We start from the raw sequence: 8,606 nt of genomic DNA, 5'->3' as shown, positions 1-8,606 counted from the left end.
TTGTTGCAGTGTGATCATGGCTCCAGCCGAGGACAAGGATTGGGGCATTCATGAATGTCTGGAGCACGGTCCGGGTGGCTTACACATTTGTGGCCTCTGGATGCTGGCTTGGATCCACCCAGATAGGCCTGACTGGCATTAGCCAGCATTTGACCTTTACCTTGGTCCTTTTGCAGTTTACCTAATTTTTCTTGTTCCTCAGTATTATGGAAAAGCTTGAAGGCTGCATTGAGAAGGTCTTGCTGTGCAGTCAGGGCACCTTCCTCTGGCTTTTAAAGCTTCTTTCTAATGCCTGGAGCTGACTGTGAAATAAAGTGTGAATGAAATAAAGTAGCTCCAGCTGGTGTTGAAGGATCAACCGTAGTGAATTTAAGGAAAGCCTCTGAGAGGCGTCATAAAAAGTGGGCAGGATTTTCTTTTGGTTCCTGAAGGGTTTCGCTAATCTTGTCATAATTGACTGCTTTGTTAGTGTTGTAGGCAGGTTGTTGAATAAATGAGCAGAGATCGAGTCCAGCTGAAAGAGGTTTATTGGGTTCAAACCCAGACTCGGTGCTGAGGAACCACACCAGACTGTCGCATCCTGATTATGGACCCTGAGCTTTGACTCGGGACAAACTTTTATAGGCATAACACACACAGGTGCCTTTAAAAAAATGCAAACTCTGCATTATCTTCAGTTTGCAGTTTTTAATCGAAAAGCTACTTGTCCCAGCATGTGGTTTTTCTAAAAGCCAAAGTGTACAAAAATGGAATATTTTGCAATAAGGCTGACATTTGCGCACGCTTGGGCACATCCTGTTGTCTACTATTCTTATTTCAGACACAGACAATTTAGCTTCCTTATCACATTCCCCACCCCTCTGGTCTTGGGTTAATACTGAGACTCCTGACTTGGTTGGACCTTGTTTATTTGTTTTGTTTTTTAAATTAACTTAGTGTGATGCATTGGTAATATATTTTTAAATCACTTTATTGGGGGCTCATATCACAATCCATACTCTTATCACAATCCATACATTCATCATTGTGTCAAGCACATTTGTACATTTGTTGCCATCATCATTCTCAAAACATTTGCTTTCTACTTCAGTCCTTGGTATCGGCTCCTCATTTTTTTTCCCTCCCTCCCTTCCCACTCCCCACAGCATTGGTAATATTTTATAGTGTTGCTTCCGGGCTATTAACTTTACTGCACTTACTCGTTTTTGCACAAACTTTACTAAACTATTTATAAAACAAAGACTTAAAATCAACAAAAGAATTAAAATGGCCACAGGGAGCCATTAAACAACTTTTTAAACTAACTCTGCCCTTATTTTTTTACTTTCTGTTTCTCATCCTCTTTTTACTTTTGCTAATGTCTGTTTCACAATTTCATTTTCAATCATTTTTATTGGGGCTCATACACCTCTTACCACAATCCATGCATACATCAATTGTGTCAAGCACATTTGTGCATTCATTGCCCTCTTCATTCTCAAAACATTTGCTCTCCACCTAAGCCCCTGGTATCAGCTCTTCATTTCCCCCCTCCCTTCCTGCTCCCCTCTCTCTCATGAACCCTTGATAATTTATAACTTATTATTTTGTCATATCTTGCTCTGTCTGATGTCTCCCTTCACCCACTTTTCTGTTCTCTGTCCCCCGGGAGGCGGTTATATGTAGATCCTAGTAATCAGTTCCCCCTTTCTAATACAATTTCAGTTTTATTGACATAAATACAGCATTCCTTTTTAGGGCAACACAAAGTTTTCTTTGTTTAAAAAACAACAGGTTCATTTTAATTTTTTTTAGGAAAACTTCAGCCAGTGACTTGATTGCTTTAGATAAAGTATTAATAGCTTAGCATTTGTTTTTTATCTGCCAACCATGAACTGCTAGTGATTTCAAACTGCCAACCATGAAGATTGAAGCCCAATGCATAACCACAACACCACCAGGGCTAAACTTTTTTTTTTTTTAAAGAACTATCTACCTGACTACTTAACTGAGCTAGGCCCTGTTGGCCAGCGACTAGAGCTGAGGTGCTAATGGCTGAGGAGCTTGCCACTTTTAGGGCCACCAGCCATAGGACTAAAATTGGGACAGCTTGGCAGTACTGGCTACTTTTGGTGATAAGATACAGATGTTTCCTTTTCTCTGCTTTACTAAACTAATACACTTCAGCCACCACTTGGACTAAAATGCACAGTTGTGCATTTTTGCTCTGGTTAAGGATAGAGACATATAAACAAGGGGTCAGTTCAGATGTATAGGCAAACCAGGTGTTCTTGGGGCTTTTAGGTCATTGGTGTTTTTAATTAGGCGTCAGGGTAAAGTTTGCTGTACTAGGGGTTTGGTTACAATTGTCACAATAATGGCTGTAATCAGGTGAGTGGGCACCAATTACAATGCAAAGTCTAGTTCTTGAGACATTTTCCAGAGTAATTTGGGGTTTGATGCCCCAGCGGCCGACCTTTTCTAAGACTCAAACTTTACAGGCTTAGTGGGCTGCTGTTTAATAAGGTTAGTAGCTGTTTTTACAAAATAAGGAGGTTTAGGATTTAAACATTAAAAAAATTAGTTATAATATTTGGGTTGGTATGGTTGGAAAAATTAAATACTGCATTTAAAAGCTGTAATATTTTGTTTTTGTCTGAATTGACAAGGTGGCTGTTTGGGAAGGTGGTTACTTCGGTTGGCAATGAACTGATGAAGGTTAACTGGGTTGGTGGATGGACCACAATGGGTGCAAGAGGGCCTATAGGTTTTAATTTGGTCTAATTATTATTGGTTTTATTTGTTTATTTGTTTAAAGAGAAAGTTTTTTTGGGGGTTGGGGGGGGATAGTGATCTCTGTTTTGGGGTCAGTGCCTGAAACATATCATTTAAAATTTTAAGTTTTATTCAGATACCCTTGAGGTTGGGTTATACTTTTTGAGTTGAATGCATTATGGATTACATTGGGGTAATTTGCAGGATTTAGTTACGTTTGTTTCTTTGCTGAAAAAAAATATATGGGTTGGACAGTGGTCCACCTAGAGGCCTCTGTTACACAGCTCCATGGCGTGTAATGAAACTGTTTTTTACTGCAGCAGCATCTGAGCCCGGTAGCGGGGCACACATAGGTCCAGTTCCTTGTCAAGACCTTTATTTTTGAGATTACTATACCCTTTATTATGCTTTAAATGTGTTTGTGCACTGTTTCTCCAGCCCTGCCAGTGTCATCAGCCCATCCTGCAGCCCCTGTGCTAAAATTTTTATTTGTTGATTATGATCCAGTTGGGCTACAACTGACACAAGTTAAACCTGAATATGGGACATTGGTACGCGTCATAGGAAGAGAGGACGTGTCCACTTTTAGTATGAGTCAGTGTTTATGGGACTGTCACCAGCTGGAGGCTGGTGGTCACTGGGAGTGGTGGGAGTCGCTGCACCAGGATTCGCGGGATGAGGCTCATGACTGGAGGTGACGATTAACTTTAGCTGGTCCCCAACGGGTGCTGCTGGGCCCTCCAGCACTTAGAGGGATCAGGAGGTGCTGGCTTTAGTGGCTCCAGTGGATTTACGATGGAGTCCTGTTACCTTAACGGCAGTAGAAGAAGAAAGAACAATGGTGTAAGGGTCTTTTGAGCAGCGCTCTAACGAGTGGGACCCATGTCTTTTTACCATAACCAGGTCTCCTGGGTTACATAAGGGGAATGCTTCCGGAGGCCTGGAGTTCTGGTACTCTGCCCTGACTTAAAAAAAAATTGTACTAGGTGGAGAGCCTGCAATTTCTGCAAAAAAGCTTGGCTATACAACTTAGTTTTTGCAGCATTAGTTGGTAGGTACTAAAGGTGAAATTCGTCCAAACACAATTTTAAATGGGGTTAATTGGCTTTAGATGGGGTGCAATGGACATGTAACAGTACTAAGTGTGGGAGAGAAACCCGTCCAGCGCCCACCTCTAGAGTTAATATATCAAGAGGTTGTTTAGGGTCTGATTTATCTTTTTAACTTGCCCCGTGCCCTGAGGGTGATAGGCACTGTGTAATTTTAAATTTGTGTTTTCATTTTTCTAAATGTTTGTATAGGTTTAGCAACAAATCCAGGTCTATTTCCTGAGCCAATGGTGTCAGCCCCCACCCCCCAATCTAGAGACTATCTTATTGAATAACTTTTTACTCACTACCTGAGCCTTTTTTTTTCTTGGTGGGGAATGATTTTACCCAACCTGGAAAAGTGTCTATGCATGAATACCTTCTTTTATTAAATTGGAACTCTATGATGCTCACTCTCCCGACACAACGGCTGGAGCCAAAGTGGGTGAACAAGTAAATGTGGTGAAGAAAGCTGATGGTGCCCGGCTATCAAAAGAGATAGTGACTGGGGTCTTAAAGGCTTGAAGATAAACAAGCGGCCATCTAGCTCAGAAGCAACAAAGTCCACATGGAAGAACACACCAGCCTGTGTGATCGAGTGGTCCCAAAGGGATCAGTTACCAGGCATCAAAGAACAAAAAATCATATCATTGACTGCACACCTCCATGATAGGATCGCTGAAGACAAATGGGTGCATAAGCAAATGTGGTGAAGAAAGCTGATGGTGCCCGGCTATCAAAAGAGATAGTGCCTGGGGTCTTAAAGGCTTGAAGGTGAACAAGTGGCCATCTAGCTCAGAAGCAAATAAGCCCACATGGAAGAAGCACACCGGCCAGTGCGATCACGAGGTGCCCAAGGGACCAGATATAAGGCATCATGCAAAAAAAAAAAGATATAAGTGTGTGTATGTATGTGTATATACGTGTATATGTATATATGTATGTGTATATATGTATATATATATCATATTAAATAAAGGGGGAAGTGCAGAGTGGAGACCCAAGGCCCAAGTGTCAGCCAATGGAGATCCCCTCATAGAGGGGTTTAGGAGAGGAGATGGGTTAATTAGGGTGTGAGGTAGTATCGATGAAGAACACAGCTTTCCCCCAGATCCTGGACGCTTCCTCCCCCCAACTACCATGATCCGAATTCTACCTTGCAGGGTTGGATAGGACAGAGGCTGTACACTGGTGCATATGAGGGTTGGAGGTACAGGGAATCCAGGGTGGATGATACCTTCAGGACCAAGGGTGTGAGGGACGATGCTGGGAGAGTGGAGGGTGAGTGGGTTGGAAAGGGGGAACTGATTACAAGGATCCACATGTGACCTCTTCCCTGGGAGAGGGACAGCAGAGAAGGGGGGAAGGGAGACTCCGGATAGGGCAAGATATGACAAAATAACGAGGTATAAATTACCAAGGGCATATGAGGGAGGGGGGAATGGGGAGGGAGGGGGGGGAAAAAGAGGACCTGGTGCAAGGGGCTTAAGTGGAGAGCAAATGCCTTGAGAATGATTGGGGCAGGGAATGTATGGATGTGCTTTATACAATTGATGTATGTATATGTATGGATTGTGGTAAGAGTTGTTTGAGTCCCTAATAAAATGTAAAAGAAGAAAAGAGAAAAAAATGATTAGGGCAAAGACTGTACAGATGTGCTTTATACAATTGATGTATGTATATGTATGAACTGTGAAAAGAATTGTATCAGCCCCAATAAATTGTTAAAATAAAAAAATTAAAAAAAAAGAGAGACAAAGATGACATCATTTAATAAACAACTTGCAAAAAAAAAAGACTAATAAATACCTGTAATTTCATCGTCCTGGCTTTGTTTCTGTAAAATTTACTTCCCGGTGCTTTTCTGCCTTGTGTCTTGGTTCTCTGGTCCTGACAAGGCGCATAGCACGGGCAGCTCCAGCGCTTACTTGCAGGCAGCTTTGAGCCTGTACTACTTTTTTGCTGTTTTACTGACTTGAGGAATTTAATAATTTAATTGAAGTAGTTCTGCCAGTTTGCTTGAGCCCTGGTGCTTATAGACATTCAGCTGCGTTATGAGCCGTTTATTTTACTTTTTGGTGCTATGTGACCGCCATTGGACAGCAAGTACCAGCTGATTCTTTTTGCTTGTAGCCAGTACTGGCGATGTTTTGGTGGAGTATAATTTTTAGCTAAGGCTGTTCGCGCGGGGTTGGGGGCAGTGTTCGGTCAGGTGGGGTGCGGCTAACACTAGATCTGTCTTTAGAGCTGTGGATTGAGCCACTTTATCTGCCCTTTTGTTGCTTAGGGCCAACGGATGTTCCTTTTTGGTGACCAGGGAAATGCATAAGACACTTGGCTGGGTGCCCAGATGGCTTTTAAGAATTACAATTTTTTTAATATTCGTCCCTTCTGAGGTTAACAAACCCTTTTATTTTTAAAAACAGGAACAATAAAGTTTATTGAACCGTGGCTTAGTACGGGTGCTGGGGTTTGCCCATGGTGCTCTTAATGTACAAAGCAGGGACATTCTGCCAATTCTTTTTCAGCAGCGAAACCAAAATGTTGATAACCAAATGTCATAAATGAGTTAAACATCTGTCATCTTCACGTGACCAACTGTCACTGCCGGACACAGCACCTTCTTCATCTGGAACTTGATGGTGGACTTCACCTCATCGACCTTGGCCACCATGTTCTCATTGTGGGTCAGCAGGGAAGGGAATTTGCCGGCCTTATTCAAGCCCCGGCCCAGAATTCGAGGAATCTGCGTGATCAGGGACTCTGAGGCCCAAAATGCTTCTTGTTGAGCTTCTTCAGTGCCTCGATGCCCATGAGAGGGATATCCACGGCCCTCGCTTCATCGCAGTGCTGCAGGTCTCCGAGGACACACACAGAGAACTTGGGGCGCGAGGTGGATTTAAGCCTGACGTGTGGAGAAGCATTTGTCCTTCTGAGGGTCATAGTTCTTCAGGCTGATTTGCAGCTCCACTGTCTCCAAAACCTCCCGGCATTTGCGCTGGTTCCGTGCAGGACTTCTCGCACCGCTTTGTAGAAGGTGTCATGAGAGACTTTGCCACCCATGGTTCCTAGCGCTGTAGCAACCACAAATGAGCCAAACATATTTTTTAAAAAAACTATTTTTCCATGTATATGAAGTGTGGCAAACCTGTATCAACTATCAGTTTAACTATTTACTCTCTGACATTCTGCCCAGTAAGGGATATTAATTTTGGTTTCTCTAGGTTGGTCTAAGAGTGAAGCCTGGTACCAGGTTGGGGTTGCACTGCAGACCCACCTGGCTTGAGGCTTCCACAACAGGCTCTTTACTGCATGTGGAGTGCTGATTTCCAGATTTTTTTCTTTTTATGATTTTATTGTTTATTCTTTTACTTTTTCCATTCAAATCATTAATTTGATTGATTGAATATAACTTTAAAAAATCGTTTTGTTGGGGGCTTGTACAACTCATCACAATCCATATATCCATCCATTGTGTCAAGGGCATTTGTATATATGTTGCCAGCACTATTTTCAAAGCATTTTCTTTCTACTTGAGCCCTTGGTATCAGATCCTCATTAATTGCCCCCTCCCCCCTCATAAACCCTTGGTAATTTATAAATTATTACTATTTTTTCATGTCTTACACCATCCAATATCTCGCCCCCTCCATTCCCTTGTCTGTTGTCCATCTCCTGGGAGGGGGCTATAGATAAGTCATTGTGATCAGTTCCCTCTTTCTCCCCACACCTTTCCCTTCCCTTCCTGGTATGGCTACTCTCAGTATTGGTCCCAAGGAGTTTATCTGTCCTGGATTCCCTCTGTTTCCAGCTCTTATCTATACCCATGTACATGTTCTGGTCTAGCCAGATTTGTAAAGTAGAATTAGGGTCATGATAGTAGGGGAGAGGAAGCATTAAAAACCAGAGGAAAGCTGTATATTGTGATCTCCAGATTTTGACCCAGTGATAGTTTATTAGCTTTTTTTTTTTTTTTAACTAGTACGGCTATTGCCACAATAGTTCTGAGGCAAGGTGGCCATCCAGCTGCACCATGGTTTAGTTTCTTTGACAGGTAGGCCACTGGTCTTGTCCAGGAACCTAACTTCTAAGTTAGCATTTTTTCTCCAATCCCTCTTTTTTTCATTTACAAAGAACAAAACTTGTGTGTGTGTGTGTGTGTGTGTGTTATGATATCAGACAAAGATAGAGCAGGGGCAGAAAGGAGGGCTCTCTTGAGTTCTTTGACTGCCTGTTTGGTAGCTGGAGTCCAAGCCCAAACACTTTCTGTGCCTTTTAAAGTTTTACACAGTGGCTTAACCAGTCAGCAAAACCTGGTATTTTTTGGGGGTGGGGGTGGGGGACAGGGGTGTGTGCATTCACCTTTATTGGAGATCTTTCTTAGGGCCAGCAGCTCAAAGTGTAACCACTACACCACCAAGGTTCCCTCGAGATCTTTCTTTCTATCGTTTTATTAGGGGCTCAAAACCTGGTATTTACAGTTGGCAATATCCCACAGCTCTTAGAAACTCTTGCACTTGGAGGTGGCTTGTGGGTACAGGGATTTGTTGGCTTTCCTGCATCTTGGTTTTAGATCATTTTTTGCCGCCCCTTTTCTAGTGTCTACCCTAGGTAAGTTGTCTTTGCTTGGCAGATTTGAGCTTTTTTCCTCGACACTCACCTGGTAGCCAAGGTGGTCCAGTAACAGGAGCAACTTTTTCGTATGCGGTTTGCACGTAGGGATGTGGAGAGCAGCTACAAGCTGGAGACGTTTTACCTCTGGAT

General features: G+C 42.7%; 1 pseudogene; it reads right to left on the bottom strand.

Moving 5' to 3' along the window:
- Nucleotides 1-6,295: 6,295 nt before the first annotated feature.
- On the bottom strand, nucleotides 6,296-6,905 carry LOC142429731 (large ribosomal subunit protein uL1 pseudogene; annotated as a pseudogene).
- Nucleotides 6,906-8,606: the final 1,701 nt, after the last annotated feature.

This window comes from Tenrec ecaudatus, chromosome 16 (assembly GCF_050624435.1).
Source record: "Tenrec ecaudatus isolate mTenEca1 chromosome 16, mTenEca1.hap1, whole genome shotgun sequence".
NCBI lineage: Eukaryota > Metazoa > Chordata > Mammalia > Afrosoricida > Tenrecidae > Tenrec > Tenrec ecaudatus.
This window is presented reverse-complemented; position numbering and strand designations above follow the sequence as displayed.